The sequence below is a fragment of the Pelmatolapia mariae genome, linkage group LG10_11 (assembly GCF_036321145.2).
Source record: "Pelmatolapia mariae isolate MD_Pm_ZW linkage group LG10_11, Pm_UMD_F_2, whole genome shotgun sequence".
Lineage (NCBI taxonomy): Eukaryota > Metazoa > Chordata > Actinopteri > Cichliformes > Cichlidae > Pelmatolapia > Pelmatolapia mariae.
The window spans coordinates 69519551-69537377 of NC_086236.1; the positions used below are offsets into that span (position 1 = coordinate 69519551).

At 36.6% G+C, this 17827-nt stretch overlaps 1 non-coding gene across 1 annotated transcript; it reads left to right on the forward strand.

The window, feature by feature from the left end:
• The first annotated feature begins 17121 nt into the window (after positions 1–17121).
• Positions 17122–17193, forward strand: trnad-guc (transfer RNA aspartic acid (anticodon GUC)). The gene has a single exon. It is a non-coding gene; the product is annotated as a tRNA-Asp (tRNA).
• The last annotated feature ends 634 nt before the right edge of the window (positions 17194–17827 follow it).

The following is a 17827-nucleotide window of genomic DNA, read 5'->3' on the forward strand; positions in this document are numbered from 1 at the left end:
TTTTGGTGCTAATATCTTACCTAGCAAGTGGCATTTATAGAATGTTGAAAAGTTCATTATTATAATAGTAATAAAAATAATAATAATAATAATAATTATTATTATTATTACTATTATTAGTTGTAGTAGTAGTAAATGCTACAGCGCCACCTTTTACTTGTTTTTGATCTAGCGGATGTACAGTAATTAAGTCATTACATTTCATCCCTTGTTCCATATTAATTACATATCTTTCTTTCTCATTAAAAACAACTGCATTACTTCACTTGATTTCTTGCTATGCTTGTTTCACAGGTCTTGTTCACTCTTACCTTAAACCTGCATTTTTCCAATTGCCAGCAGGGGAGTGACTTCTTTTGGTCTGATTGAAGTTTACAGGGAAGTAGCCCCTTGAATTTATGGTCTCCTCTGTTAGTTTCAATAAATTCATACAACATAAAGCTCATTTTGCAAATATGGTCACTATTAGAGCTAAAGAAGAGGTTAAAGCAGAGTTTGCTTTACCATGTAATTGACAAATCAATAGCCAACAAGTGTGCAGTGTTCCTTGGTTATATCCAACTCGTGCTTGTGATGTGTGGTTTAAAAACACAATGATGGAGGAACTTGTGGGTAACTAGCTGACTAGTCCAAAGCCCAATATTGGGTAGCAGAAGTAGTAGTAGGTTGGACTGATAATTCATAATTTGAATCTACAAAACCAGTTATTTGCTGTTTTTTTCCCCCAAGATGTTACAACACCACCTGCAACTAGCCACAGACAACAGCATTTTTTAATATCTATGTGATATTGCATGAAGGCTGTGTCAGAGTAACCTGTAACCACTCAATTAAAGCAATATGACCATGTTTTCTACATGTGCATTGACATTAGCCTGCAGTGAAACAAGACTGCTGGCCCCAGCCAACTGGAAACTAGTAACTGAGCCCACAGAGTTCACCCGAAAGTGTTTACTGAGCTCAAAAAGAAATGGAGTCAAGGACCATTTTTCCACACAACAGGAAGTCAATTTGCAGCCAAAGGAGTTACTCAACTCCTGCTCATTAAAAAGAATAGAAGTTTAAGGCAGTGTTGGCTTTGCTTTTTAACCCTAGAAATTTTGTCAACCTTATAAATTAGACCGTTCCTGTTTTTGAAAAATCTTTTTCATCCCCAGTTCTTAAAGAGTTGGGTATTGTGTAAAATGTAAATAAAAACAGAATGCAGTACTTTACAAACCCCTCAAAGCAATAGAAAACATGAGAACACTGAGAGATGTTACTATTTTATAAAAAATAATATCTATTTCTGAAAAAGATGGTAAAATGTGTAAAATTGTCCTGTCCCAACACATGTGGGTGCCAAGTTTGATTTACCCTGTAAGAAAGTCTAGACTTCAATGGCAAAAGTAGCTCTTTGTTATGTTCACACAGAAGATTTGACTTTAAGTTTTATGCTTGAAAAATAAGAATAAGAAAATAAGAAAGGAAGAGCTGATGAGGAAAAAATGGACTAACTGAGAAATCTTGTAGAGGAAAATTCATGGTTAGTTCTTAATATTTACTACAGTTAAAATAGGTTTTATTACGTTAAGATGGTTTTGCAACATGGATTTGATGTTTATGATGGCTTGTTGATGATAAATAATAGTTTTTTATATACTGTAAGAGTATTTAATATAGTAAGAGCTGGATGCCAGCTGTAGCCAACTTTTGGAGGGAGAATACCTGTGGTTTTGCAACTATTTCTTCTTTCTACTCATGAAAAACTATATCAGCTTTTCTCATGTTAAAAATCCAGTGCACGTTTACTTGAAGGGAGAACTTATTCCTTCATCTTGATTTCAGGTCAGAATAAACTTAGCAGTTACTTGTTCTAACAGACTCCTCTAGTAACTTAAACTTAGCTGTTACTGCCTTTAATTTATTTTTATTACAAAGAATTATTACTTTGCAAATATGTTTCAGAGGACCACATAGGGAAAATTTTGACTCCAATAACAAGAACTTGAGCCTAAATCCTCATGTTTTTATTGATAATCGAAATAATGCAATGGTAGTTATTTTTCATACAACGAGGAAAAAGAAACTGCTGATGAAATATTTGGTACACAGAGTTTTCAAAAAATGTAAATCAACAGAGTCTAAAAATGTTCTTAAAATTTGCTCACAGGATACTGTGATAAACTGTGATACCTTTGGCTGCGTAGATTTTGTCACAGATTTACACCGGATGCCCTTTCTGATGCAACCCTCCCATTTTTCCAGCTTGGGACCTCGTGAAACTAGATTTGTATCTTCTCCCTGTCTCAAACCAGGGAGCTTTTGCTTGTAAATGAGGCTAATATATAATAATTACTACAGTGTGGAACCACTGACAGTGTACTTTCTTTCTGTCTTATTTCTTTTATTTATATGTATGTTTGAATAACTGAGACTTTAGACAGAAAAAAAGTTACTGTGTTCCTTACACACATTATGTTATGCTAATGTTGCGTTTGTCATAATTTGCAACTGCTTACATAGTGACAGCTGTATGATCACCGGACCATTCAGAGACTTTTCTGCCCCATTGAATCAATACCAAAGAAAAGCTACTTGTTTGATACTAATGTTTGATTTGACAGTTTTACTCTTACAACCCCAAAGAGGCTTTTTGTGTCTGACCTGAATCAAAAAAGCAACCTTTCTCTTGCCAAGCAAATGTGCTAACCACCCTACCATCTTAGAACAACATAAATATAGTGTATTAAACAGCCATAACTGCGACTTTATGCTAAAGCTGGGGTAATTTTCTTACAATGTTATCAAATGTAATGTTTTTGAAAGGAAATGTAAGGCAGTAACAATATTGTTACTACAATGGCGCTGTAGTTTTACGTTTTTATATTTCCATCCATCCATCGCTTATCTGGATCGTGAGGGTAACAGTCAAAGCAGAGATGCCTAGAGAGAACTCCCTCTGCCAAACCACCGCTCCAGGATGTCCTGAGTTTGCACAGGCCTCCTGCTTGTAGAATAGGCCTAAAACACCTGACCTGGGAGGTATACTAATTAATCTGGTAAATAGTTCCTTTTGTTATGAAGGAGTAGAGACTCTGCTTGGAGTCCCACCCAAATGACTGAGCTCTTCCCCTTAAGGGAGAGCCCAGCCACTCTTCAGAGTAAGTTAATTTCCAGGAGCTCATTCTTTTAGGCACTTCCCAAGATGCTCATGAGCATCAGTGAGGATAGGATGTCAGAACTATAAGTATTACTGAAATTATGAGTAGTGTTATTTAAACGTAAAGGTTTAGAGCCAGAAGACATCACCACTACACTGTACCAACCAACTAGCAATTTCAGCCATCCATCCATTCTCTTCTGCTTATCCTTATCAGGGTAACGGGGTGCTGGAGCCTATCCCAGCTACCATAGAGTGAGAGGGGGGTACACCCTGGACAAGATGTCAATCTGACGCAGGCCTAACACACAGAGACAGACAACTATTCACACTCACATTCACACCTATAGGAAATTTAGAATCACCAATTAACCTAACCCCACTAACTGCATGTCTTTGGACTCTGGGAGGAAGCCAGAGTATCTGAAAAGAACCCAAGCAAACATGGGGAGAACATGCACGGTACAGAGGACAGGTAGGCAAATGTGTTTTCAAACCAACAATGTAGCTGATTAGCCTTGAATACATCAGATTTTGTGCCAGAGTCAACATAGCCGCTGACTTGGTTTGAAGGTTAAACTTCAGACTGCCGACTCACCTTTATGGAGACAATAAATGTTTGTTATTTAAATGGCAGTGGCCTTCTACTTGTTTTTTCAGAATTGTGCACACTCTTTTCAGCTTTATGCTTTTAACTCTTTCCTGAATAAAGATGACATTTGACAACCTCCTTGTACCCTTAGTTACAAGTTTTGACCCCTCAATAAAGACATGGTTTGACAACCATTAAAATAGGCAGAGACCACGCTCACTAAAGTCTGATGCACAGCCAGTCATTTTGTTCTATAAGCAGGCAGGAACTATATGACAGGAAGTGCTCAGTTGAGAAAAGCGCTTTAGCAGTTACTCCTCGTAGGTTTTCAAGGGGTAAAGAGTTAAAAAGAGAGACCCATCTGTTTTAAATAAAGGGCATCAAAGTAAATGTGATAACACTGGTATTGGCATTCCATGATTAAAACCATGTGGCCTTTTACAAAATCAATACTTCCCAGGCTCAGTTTCTCTTAATTCATGTCCGGTTTAATTCTTGATCCTTGACTCTAAGTGAGAAGTATTTCCAGTTAGAAGAATTCATAATTAAATCTACCAGAAGATAAAGTAGGTCAGCTGTAAGATGGGTTAGTGGGTGGGGGAAGGAAATCTGTTCCACTTCAAGATAATGGAAGTAATTTACAGCATTTTTTAACTGGAAATGACTGGAATAACCTAAAAAAAAGACACAAAAGAATCTGCACATGTAGTTGTCTGTGTCTATCCACTGGAAAGGCACAGAGTGCTACAGCGTGTGGTGCCAAAGCAGGAAGCCAAAGCTATTTTTTAAAATATAAATACACTTGATCTCCTTCAATGCCACTGCTAACCCCATTGAGGCAGAGAGGCAGCACAGCTCCAATGTTAAAAGAGGCTAATTACTCCCAGTATCTCCCACACTCCAGGGAGGCGAGGTCATGCAGAGGACAGGCATGTGAAACATTCCTACAGCCTGCTGCTGCTAGACCTCCCTCCCACCTCAGTCTTCCCCTGTCCTCCTTTCTTTATCCATCCTCCCCCGCGCTACTTCTCCTCTCTTTCCTATGTCCCACTTAGCATCACTTACATTTTTTCTTACTCTCCATCTTCCCAATATTCATTTGTTTTCATTTTGGGATGGAGTGCATGTATTAAGCCATCCATCATTGATTATTGTGGCATAGGACCAAGATAGAATGATCTATTCACATTAAGTTAGCAAGCTGTGACTCTATAGGCATTTATAATTATGCCATGTAACAACTGTGTTGAGAATATTAGCATCTGATGTAAGGCAAGTTTAATGTTAACCTGTTTACCATTTTAGTTTAAGATGTAAGCACGGTAAGATTTGCTACACATCAATAAACACACAGTAGAGCTGAATCTGATAGCAATACAGATATTTAGCCATAAATCAGGGCACTTGATACATTTTTGCCAGATGATGGTGCTCTAAGACAAGCTGGGTATTGACCACATATATCTTAATACTACACACTGTATCTTAATGTGTGGATAGCACTACTCATAGAATACTATCTGCTCCAAATGTGCCAAATACCTAAACCAGTGGTGTCAAATTTTAGCTCACAGTGAAACTATAAATACTGCCCTCCCAAAAAGTCACCACCAGGGTTTTAACTGGGCAAACAGTAAACAGCTTTAGATTGGATAATTACTGTAGTGGCTGGCAACAGGTTATTTAACCAACTTCTCTTAAACAACCACACCTGAAGACAGATCCTGTAGTCATGGAAAAGATATTATTCTGTTTCAAAAGAGTCAAATTATTGACTTGCATCAAGGAAGGAGGACAACTAAGGAAATTCTATCCAGTGCATTATTAAAGCATTTAAGGATAGTAGTGAATCCATCTTTTTTATTTGTTTTTTTAATGATTGTGAATAGAGCTCACTTTAAGGTCTGGTGAAATTTTGTGCAAAATGAGAAGTGCAACTCATGCATATGTTAAATAGAAAAGACAAAAGAGCCTTTCCATATGGACAATATGAAGGGATCTGAAGTAATTCGGACTTAATAGCTATATAGTCCGAAGATACCAGTAGCAGTGAGGCCAATCTGGGGAAAAACAGGCTTCGGTTTACTAGTAAGCATACATGTTAGACTCATGAGCAATAGAAAATGTTAATGTGTTCTAATGAGTCCAGATTTACCCCATTCCAGACTGATGGGTAAAATGTTCAAAACAGAAATTGATGGTGAGATTTCCAAATTGGTGAACAGAATTAATTTACATTACAATTTATACATAAAAATGCACAAAACTTTAACACATTATTTTTTTTACCACTAAACAACAGTTTTGTTTTACATCTGCAAGAATTAAACAACTTTTATACCTTTAAAACATATTTTTCCTTCACTGTCGTTTTGCGAAATATATTGCTCCACCAGCGCCCAGGCCGTTATATTTCTTTCCAAAGAACATTGTCACAAAAGTCATGAAAGTTTTTTTATTCTAGATCCCCATAAATTGGCAGGTCTTTTTATTTGAATCTTAGCCATGAATGACAATTGCAGTCAGCATACTGGATCGGTAGGAGTGGTACATAAATGTATCTCCAAGTTATTGTACAGTGCACCACTTGAGTGAATGTACTCAAAAACTCTGACAGCACATGTAGCAATTCAAGGAGGTGTTGTATTCAGTATTGTGCCTTTTTGCAGCTTGGAATGCTTTCCCACAAAGTTAATAAAACCCATTTTGTGCATTTATGAGTCTCCAGCATTTAGTTCAGGATATTGCACCAAATGGCAAGTGGGCCCTAAATGACCAACAGTCAAACAGATCCTCAGCATTCCTTTTTGCATCTTTACAACCAGTTGTAAACCCTCACTTTAAAACTTAACACCACGGAGGGGTAATTTATTAGTGCAATATATCTCTTTATTTTTACTGTCGCACTAGATGACAGAGGCAAAGTCCTCTTTGAAGTTATATTTGACTTTCTACAAGGTTTTACTTGGTAAATACAAAACTATTCTCACTGCTTGATCTGTGATTTTTGTGATTTTTTATAATATGAAACATCTGTGCAATGTCTCTTCTTGTATATGGAGTATTTTTCACCTTCACTGGACAGTGCAGTATACAAGAAGAAGGAGGAAATAGAAGAAGAAGAGAGAGCAGGAGAGACACACAGAAAAGCCCTACAGGTCAGACTTGAAGGCAGCCATGTGGCATAAGGTCACCTGCTCAGCCAGTGAGCTAAACTGACACGACATGAAAGAGCATGCTTTAACCCAAACTGCAAACCTTTCTCAGCCATAACCAAGTTGTGTTTATTGACTAAACCTAACCACTGAGTGCAAGTAAAAAGGAAGAGGAGGAAATGTCACATCGGGCACCCATAATTCAATTACATTTTTCAGTTCAAATCACAACCTCAAGGAACGTTGTATTGTAAGGTAAAGACAATATTGAAGAGAAAACCACAACAATCACATGACCTCCTAATAGCAACCACTTCCAGTGGGAAGGAAAAACTCACTTTTAAAAGGAAGAAATCTCCAGCAGGCTTTGAAGAGTGACGCTCAGCCCTGGAGTACATGGCCCAATTTAATTTGCATTCATATCTTTTTTCTTTTCTTTTGAACAAAGAAAATGTAATGCTGCAGTTAAAGGAGAGATGAAAAACATTACTGTCTGTTTTGTACATGTTATTAACCGTAGTAAACCGAATTCAGTCGTTAAAAGCAAGCATTTTGAAAGCTGTTTAAAGTAATTTTTAAAAGTTATGTAATAGAAGGAAGACTGCTGTACTCAGAAATATACATAGACTGCTGTATAGTTATGTATTCCAATGATTTGACAAATAGATGGATAGACAAAACTTCATTAATCCCTCGGTTTGGTTCCTCCGGCAAATTCAGTAACTTTTCAGAAGCTTAGCATTAATCCATTAAATACAATGCTGTTGTTGGGCATCTCTGTTCTGCCTAATCACATTTTATGTATGTTGCTGGAGAGCTGCTAAAAACATTACGCCTTATAATTTACTATTAATTTAAAGGTCACAAATAGATCTTTCAAACCACATATAACCATTTAGCATTTGTACATGTATATTATCATCATCTTAATATGTCTTTCTTCTCCTCCACCATTTTCTTTTGCTTCCCTTATTTATTTCCAATATTGTGGCAAATGCTTAACGTTAGCAGATTACATATGAGACTCTCCCATCTACGGACAGCTGACAACGAGCCAGCTAACAAACAACAGCTGCTTAAGTTGCCACATCAAAGAGGGCATGGCAAATTCTGTCATGGCCCGCAGGTGCCATTTAGGATGTGATGCTGAAGCCTTACAAGCTTATAACTGAACAGTAGCAAGTAGTGGCAGATGATTAGGCAGTAAAACCTTTAAAATATTTAATGACACACAACACATTTTACTGATGACATTTGTTGGTGGTTTGGCGGGGTGTGGTTTATAGCTCAGCTGCAGGGGAGAAATGGAGCAGCAGGTTGTGGTGTCAGAAGAGGCTGACTCACACACCTGACCTCCATCCTTGAATCATGTCTTCCCTTTAAAGGATGTTGCCGGGACCAGAGGGGACAACAGTGTGGCAGCTGGAAAGTTGCTCAGACAGAGAGTGTAAAAATCTATAAACAATAGAACGCAAAGCAGTTTGCAACGCCGTGTGTGTGGGTACTCATTCATGTCACAGTCGTATTGAGTGCTGCTAAATGGAAAATAGCTGATCACTGGACTTTAGCTCTAAACAGATGATCAAATTAGACATTAGGGAGACATTTAGGGACGTTTAAAAGATTAAGACACTTTTCTCTGATTTGACGGTGGCCAGCCATGTTTGATTTATTTATTCTTCAATGCTGGAAATAAACACACTAAATCCCATAAAAGCAACCTTACAATGTGATTACATCATGATTAGGAAAGTTAAGTTTAATAGATACATCAAACATTTCTAATAATAAAACAAGCCAACACATTGTGTAGCATATTTGTAGAGCAGTTTTCAGAAATAAGATTATACAAAGTGACTTATAAGACCTAAATGATTTCTTCTATAAAATATAAGGTAGATAAAGACAAAAGAGACATTTTACTACAATTATTAAAATCAAATGTGTTGTCTGTGCAGTGTAGTGTAAATGTATGAATAATGAATGGAAATATGATAAAATGTTACGTCAAAATGTCAAAAGGTTACTTTTGACTAATTATTTTTGTTTTGTGTTCAGATTTAAATTCCAGGTTCATTCAACTATTAAACTGCAACAGTGGCACTCCAGGTTAAATCTAGGAACAGACTACTTTTAGAAAATGATTTCATATATTTAAAAAGATTTAAATCCAATTCAAACAAACTCAAACTAATGGCTATTAATAGGTATATTAATAAGTTATTTAACTTTCCAATCATTTAGCCATAAAAAGAGTCAAAACAAGAAAAAATAATTCCACATGGCTTATTGCTGCTTAGTAATAAACCAAGAGATGTCATGTGGTTTCATTTATAAATAAATAAAACCTTTGAAAAAACAAAATCTACGAGAATTTGTTTATCAGTCACAAGGTGCAGTTTTAAAGACAGGCTAAAAGCATATACAGTTACTACAATCAAGTTTTTTACTTAGTAAATCATTGTATTAATAAAGTATCCATATGTCATTTACTTGACCTTTATCTACTAAATATATATTACAACAAAATTTCAAACTACCTCTTAACACAAACCATGTGTAACATTTTGTCAAACATACTTATTCTTACCAAAATAGGGCGACCAGATTTCTTTGGCTCTGATCACCTTAGAGATAATGTGACAGGTTCCTCATTTGAAAAATAAGTTATATTGATTGACTCATTTATTCATAGTTGTCTTTGTCAAGGGAATGTTGTACAGGTCGTTTGTGTCAAGTTGACTGTCTCCTGTTTTCTGGGCTGAATCTTCCATTGCAGCTTGATGTCAGCCGGTTCCTCACTTGCTAGTTTTGCACTTAGCTAAGAAAGAATAAAATAATTGGCATTTTTTGGCAACATTTTCTTCTATGTTAAATTCAATATAACCTCAAATCAGATTTTTTCCTATCGTTCCTACTTCTAAAAAACAATGGAGAAGAGAAAAGAATTACCTGTTGGAGGACCTGGGTGTTAATAGTGTGATCTGTCAAGTTAGTGTCAGTTTGAATCCTTATTTTCACCACAGTTTTATGCACCACGCTATCTGAAAAATATAAAATATAAAATCACAAACAAGTCAGATACACAGCAATTAAAACAAAAACAGAAGAAAATTTTATTTAGAGAAGGGAACAGTCACCTTCCTCGCAGATGAAAGCTTTCTTAAGAGCACAATCATTATCGGTCCATTGATGTTGAGAATATTCACACACACAAAAGTCATTAAAGTCAGCGTTATTTGGTTTTCCAGATAGCCAGTTTCTAAATAAGCTGTTGCTGTTATCAGACCAAGTCCACGGTTCTCTATAAAGACCAATCCACACTCCACTCAAAGGCGATTTTTGAAAGACCTTTGTATTTTCAACAGAGCTCTCGATTGTAACCAAGTCAGTGTAATATGCTCTGCAGTGAGCTTGTGCATCCAACCATATGAGCGCAATTGTGACATACACATAGGAGTTTGTTGTCTCTGCAAAGGACAAAAGTAAAACCAGTCCTAACTTAGTGAAGAAACTGAATCAAATGCTGATCATTTAAAAGATGGGCTTTTCAATTACACAAATACAAACATAATAACTGCACAGAAGAGGAGAGATACATGTGCGCTTGTATGTTGTGACTCACAGTGTGTTGGATATGGATTAATGGACAAGTTTGTATCTTGTTGTTTAATGGGTAACCCAGCAGGTATAATCAATAAAAATAATTCCTTACCTGTGTAACAAACAAAAGGGCTAAGAAGAAAACAGTCTTTATCAGACCATGTTCCATCAGAGTTCATAAACCCGCAGTATTCAGAACTGAAAGAATTATCTGGCTCACCAGTACGCCAAACTTCATAACCAGTTTTACTTATTTGACCAGTTGCTGACCATCTCCAGGAGTTGGTATAATTTTTCAGTGTTCCCTTCCAGGCTTCGGGGTCATCTCTTAATCCGATCCATGCTGTAGTGGTTGATAAAGGAGGTCTGTTCAGTCTGTTTATGGTGTCCATGCTGTCGATGGTGGCCAGGTCTGTGTATTTCTCTCTGCAGTAATTTTGAGCATCAGTCCAATTCATTATCAAATTGACATAGTGGAAGTACCTTATGTGGTAAGAGGAAGGTATGCAAAGTCCTGGGGAGTGATGACACAGTAACATAATTAGATTAAACATGTTCTGACAGAAATAAGAGACACTCATCCTGAGAGACATGAATATCACATGATACTGAATAATATTAACAATTGGAAAAGCGGCAGCCAGTGGGGGTGCAGTAACAGGCCTTCTGTAATATGCAAAGGAAAAAATATTTGCATTGAGATATTTTTCATTTGAGTCAGTATCAGGGATAAGATGTAAACAATCAAAACCCATCGTGCACCATGAAGGGAGTCAGTTTTTTCGTCTTGTTTGTTTTTTGCTTGAAAATCAAAATGCTTTAGAGAGGTCATTTAGATATGTACGCGAAATCGAACATGACAGTTTCAGTAAATGAAAGACAAAAAAATTCAAATGTCTTGTATTGTAAACTGTGATTTGGAACAGGTGCATCTGTTGTTGCATTTAATAGTAGCAGACAGCTATCCGTGCCATTTAATCTGGTAAAATAATGTTTTTTTTGTCTCAGTATTTTGTGCATTCTATAATCAACAACACATAAATCAAAAATTAACAGAATTCACAGTTTATCTGTTAAACTGGTGTAAATAAAAGTTTTGGTTCTTACCAAAGAAGAGGAGAATCTGAGTTAGTTTTTGATCCATTTAGGGAATTGCCTGGAAACCACAAGAAAAATTGACATAATAATAAAAATCTTGTGCCATATATTCAGTTTTATGTACCACTTGGTAAACTTTACAAGAAAAGCCATATTTATCTATTCAGCACTTCATCCATCACATACTGACTTACCAATGCATCCCCTAGTGACAATTTATGATTTAGTAGTTTACCCAGTGAACCCAAGCCTCTGAATGTCCTCCTTCTTCAGTAATATCTTCTGTGATCTTCCTCTTTTCCTCCTCCCAGGTCCATGTTCAACATCCTTTGTCTAGTATATGCACTATCACTACACACTTCCAAATGTAGCCATGCCACTCTAATTACATCTCGAAACCACTCAACCTGAGCTGTGCCTCTGTTCCTCTACACTCAGTTCTAATGATGAAAATCTTAACATCTTCAGTTCTTAAAACTTAAAAATACAGAAAATATCTTTAATTTCAATTGGCTTTTAATGTATCATTTAAAAAGATAAAAAACAATACATCTGTAGCATCTATCACCGCCTTGTGAAAATGGCACAGGGTATTTTAACATCTCATTAATTCCCTTGAAATATTCACGCATATTAACTCACAACTTTAAAATCTACCAAACTCTTTGCAGTAAATACTGACGTCTGCTAACTTTCACTCACTTTGGCTGCAGGGTCAAACTATTTTAATATGCAAATCTTACATTTCTGAAGTTTATTTAAGATGTTACTTTTTTGGTTTAAAAGAAAAAAACCCAAACAGACAAATTACTTTTGAGCAGCTTCAATTGTCTTTAAATATTTTGTCACACTAAATCGCAAAAAGAAAAAAAAAATTAAAAATGTTTAACTTTAGCTCTTTACAGCTTTATGCAAAAGTCTTCCAAAATACAAACTCCTGCTGAGAGCACACACTGTACTTGCCACTATTTGCATATGCAAAACCTGACCTTACTACAATTTATATTTTGTGGTGTGTCTAATATTATGTAACAATATCAATCACTGCACAGTGTTGCCTTTAAATTATTTATGTTTAAACAGCTTGAACGTGTTTGCAGAAACACACCAGATTTCATTGATGACAGATGTGTTTTGTAGTTGATATTGTTAATACACCTGTGGGTATGTGAGATATTTGATATGCTACACACAAGTTTTGATTCAAGTTGGTCATTTGTATGTCAAATGACATCTGGATGCTACATACACTAAATGTTTTTGTAATTTGGAAAAAGAAAACATTAAAACTGATTGTCTTTTAATGAATCAACATTTTTATTTTTGAATATATAGGTCTTTTAACTTGTAAATCACCAAACATTGTTACCACGTTTCAGCATGTGTCATCTGTGTATGGGCTGTTGGTTTATGATGCAGATGATGACATTTTAACATAATTATGTGATGAATTGTGAGAATGCAATGAACAATGTAAATATTACAAGTTTTTGATATTTTTTAAGTAAAAATGGTTGAAAATAGTAATAAAAACACATATCAGTAAATATTTATTTTTTTCTGAGATGTTATTAACCCTCTCAAGGCAGGCGTTGCAGATTAGCAACAGTTAAAACACTAACAGCCTGATTACCCCACATACATATTTTATGAGGTTTTTTTTACTCAGAAGTACCACTGCAGGACTTGGTTGTGCATTAGCAACTAAAACTTAATTTGAGCCTGAGAGGGTTAAAATTGCAAATGGTATTTAAACCATCTCATATATTCTTTGAATTTATAAAACTATATTCACACCTCCAGTTGATTACTCTTGAGATTGTAACCCTTTGAAGTAAGGTCTTGTTAAATTTGTGGAGCAGACAATGATCTAATAAGTAATAATCATGCAATCTACAATCAAATTATCTGTAACAATTTCAACAAGGGCCATAATTTATTTATTTATTTATTTTTTGGGGGGGGGGGGGGGTGTTGATAAACAAGTAAGTACATTATTTTTAAGACAGAAAAGATTGTTTTCTCTTAAAAAATATCTCAATCAATCTTTTTTTTTTTTTTTTACAATTCTTTAAAAAACTGGGGATGACAAAAATCAGTGAAATCATGTCATACATCTCATTCTTTACCAATAACTGCCGCAACCTTAATTAACAAATATATATATAGTTGCTTGTGGTGTCTGACATTATATTATAGTATCTTTCATTATAAAATCTGCTCATGTTAAGCACCCTGGAAATAAAGATATACTCACAAATGCAGTAGTGAATTGTTAATGCAGAAGTCTCCCAAGACACAGACTCCTGCCTGTTCTGGCTAATATACACTGCTCTTCCCATTATTTTCATATTCAAAGTATGTCCTAGCTAAAATTTTAATTTTCTGGTTCATGATGTAACATGATTTATCAGTCACTGTTAAATGTTGTAATTTTATTATTGACGTTTGAAAGAGTTAATTTCTGTGTGTTTGTTGAAAAATATATCAGATATGAATTATCATCATTATTATTGTTAATTATTTTAATCAAGGTCTTTTTATTGAAAGAGATTTTTATACAATCACAACAACAAATTCAACATACAAGCAGAGGGGCATACTGCTTATAAACTGCCAGAATTAAAGGGGAAAAAGAAAGCGGAGGGGGTAGGCAGGGTGACAAAAAATGTGACATTTATAGATGCGCACAATTGTACAGAGGCAGCTATTGTCCATCTTTCCATTTGTCAATAAATGTCAGAAATGGTTGCCAGGTAGTGTAGAAGCTGGACGTTTGACGGAGCAGCTCATCTTTTCCAGTTTAAGATACTGCATACCGTCTGTGATCCATTTTGAACATGAAGGAAGCGAGGAGTCTTTCCAATGTAACAGAACAAGTCTACTAGCTAACAGATTACAAAAGCTATCATTTTCAACTTATATTTGTTCCCCTGTGGGATGGTACCAAATAGACCAATAAAGGGACATGGATCAAATGGCTTTCCTAAAATGTTTTGAAAGAGTAGAGAAAACGAATTGCCAAAACTGATGAAGCATTGAACATGTCCAGACTATATGTAGAAGGGTGGCTGGAGCCTACTTACATTTATCACAGGTAGGATCCAGATCTGGTTCTAAGTCTGGACAATTTAGTCTTTGACCAGTGTAGTCGATGTACAATTTTAAACTGAACAGTATGACTTTGGCAAATTGAAGATGAATAAATCCTTCTTACAATTTTCAGCCAGTCATCCCCTGAGATTTCAACATTTAAATCCTTTTCACACTTGATTAGTTTATAATAAATGTTACCAATAATGCGACTTTAAAAATATCATCTAGCATTGAGACAGGTGGACGAGAGGGGAAGCAATCCGTATGTGAGGATACAAAGTTTCGTAATTGTACATATCTTTAAAAAAATTGATTTGGGTATTGAAAACCTGTTTACCAGCTGCTCGAAAGAGGCAAATTTGTTGCTTATATAAAGGTCTTGTATTAACATAATACCATTTTTACACCAAACCTGAAAGCCTCCACCTGAGAAGGAGGGAGCAAGCATATGGTTTCTAGTAATTGGTGTAAAAAGAGAAAGATTATCTACCCTGAAAGTTTTTCTGAACTGATTCCAAAAGCGAATTGAGTTTATCACAACTGGATTAGAAGTATAGTGAGAGACTGACCTAACTGAAGGTCGCCACACAGCAATGCTCGCAGAGACACCTGTCCACAGGATAAGCTCTCTAGGAGGAGCCAGCTTGGAACAACTAAATGATCAATGCCATGCATCCAGTGGAGCAGTAGCCTAATATGAGCTGACCAATATTAGGTTTGAAATAGGTAAAGAAGCCTTGGCAACAGGTTCATTTTAATTATGTTAATCCTCCCGCAGAGGGAAAGGGATAATAAGTTCAAGCAATGGATGTCCTTTTTCAGAGTATCTTTGTAACAGCTGGAGATCCAGATTCCGAGGGAATTAAACTTCTTATTATTGATTTTGAATGGTATTAGATTAGATGGGATATTTTTTGCAGCTGAGTTGATTGGGGTGAATTCACTTTTCTAAGGATTTATTCTGTAGCCAGACATTGAACCAAACCTTTGCAGAGTGCTTAGTAGTTTTGAGGTGTTTAGGGTGGGGTCAATTATAAAAAGCAACAGATTGTCTGCGTAAAGTGAAACTTTGTATTTCTAGCCTCCTCTGACAACTCCCGTGATACTCGTATCTTGCCATATCGCTGATGCTAAGGGCGATGACAAACAAAAGTGGAGATAGGGGGCAATCTGTTCATTAGCAATTTCACAGATGAACTGTTTGGATGACTTTTTACATATTTGATGTGCTAAGACACGGCCGATTTTCTCTCCCTCCTCATAAAAAGTACATCTAGACATTAGGATAAGTCACTCTGCTTGCTGTATCGAAATAAGATCAAATTTTATTTTGAGGGCCTGATGTTTTTTAAGGATGTTTTTCACTGGTGAGTGACTGTAGTTTATAACTAGCTGCAAAATATCATCTAATGGTTTCATAAAAGAAAGTCTCCAATCTCAGATTTTTGTGAAATTCACGAATGATTCGTAAGAGAGTAAAAGAGGATTAAACCTCCAAGGGGGGTATATGTGATTAGCACCACGGATGTGCATTCTCATCACTAAGGGAGCATGATCTAAAATAACAATCGATTGATAATCGCAAGTTTCAACCAGTGGAAGAGCTTGTTTATCAATAAAAGAGTAATCTATCCGAGAGAACGTTTTGTTAACAGGAGAATAGTAATAGTATGCCCTTGATGGAGGGTTATGAAAACACCAAATATCAACAACGCCATAGGACCGGAGAAATGTTTTAATAATTTCTGTCTTTTAGGAGTATCCTTATTAGAGCTTCGGTCTAGGTTGGAGAACACACAGTTTGTGTCTCCAGCTAAAATGAGATTGCATGTTGTCATATCTGGAATTTGTGAGAATACAAAGACATTTCCATCATCCTAGTTGGGGGCATAAATGTTGGCTAAAATCAGTCAGAGTCCATAAAGGTGGCCAACGAGAATAATATATCGACCCATAGAATCAGATAAAATGCTTGATACAGCAAAAGGGACATTTTTACAAATAAAGATGGCCACCCCTCTTGTCTTAGAGTTAAAGTTGGAATGGAATATTTGGCCAACCCAACCAGTCTTCAGTCAAAAAAAAAACAGCAACAAAACTGGCAACTGCCTGGCTGTAACTCAGAATGGAATAACATAGCACCTTAACTGTGTAGACTACCAAGTTAGCGTGTGCTAATCTACCTGTGGGGCAAAGTGGTAGAAAGACAAATGAAGTGACACTGAGACTTGAACTCAGATCACTGGATTCAAAGTCCAGAGTGCTAACCATTACACCATGGAACCCTGCTGAAAGCAGAAAAAGTTCTCTGTCAAACACCCATAAAACTGTAGTTCCTGCTAAACTGATGGGGATTTTTACATGGCCGAGGACAGTTTGCGTGTCCTAGCTGCTGCGAATCCCACCTTGACGTGACCCTGCCAGCACCCGGCAGGTCCTCGTTAGTATAGTGGACAGTATCTCCGCCTGTCACGCGGAAGACCGGGGTTCGATTCCCCGACGGGGAGTGAGCAGTCTCCTTCTCTGCTCTGCCTTTTATCTGGAATGACCACACACCCGTTCATCGCACGCTACCTGCATTTTTTTGCACGGAGTCCATCATTCAAAAAGACCCTGCGGAATTTCTCCACCAGATCCTAGTCAATCTAACAATCTAGTCCTATAATGGGTTTGAAAAAACATCAATTCCACCTGTGCACTCACAAGTCAAAAATGTCTTCTAGGCAAGAGCTCCCATGAGAAGACAAGCTAGTCCAAGAGAACTCTGCTTGTCCAGCATTTTCTCTGCTTTACTTGCGTCCCTATTAACAAATAAGTCTCTTGGGTTTGTCTTCTGTAGGTTGTGTGCTAGCCAGACAAAGAAGCTTGTCAACAAGAAGATCAGCTCCCATTTGAAGAGATGCTATCTCGAGATCACAATTTGGATTGTCAATATAACCATAACTGGGGGAATGCTTGAAAAATGACACAAATGGGAGTTCCCGCTTCTCACTAGTCCTACGTGATCTGTCATAAAAGTCCTCAAATGTAAGAAGGCATGGAAATGCCCCTCTAATGACGAGAGGGCATGCACGCTCCGTTTCCGTAGTGTAGTGGTTATCACGTTCACCTAACACGCGACAGGTCCCTGGTCCGAAACCA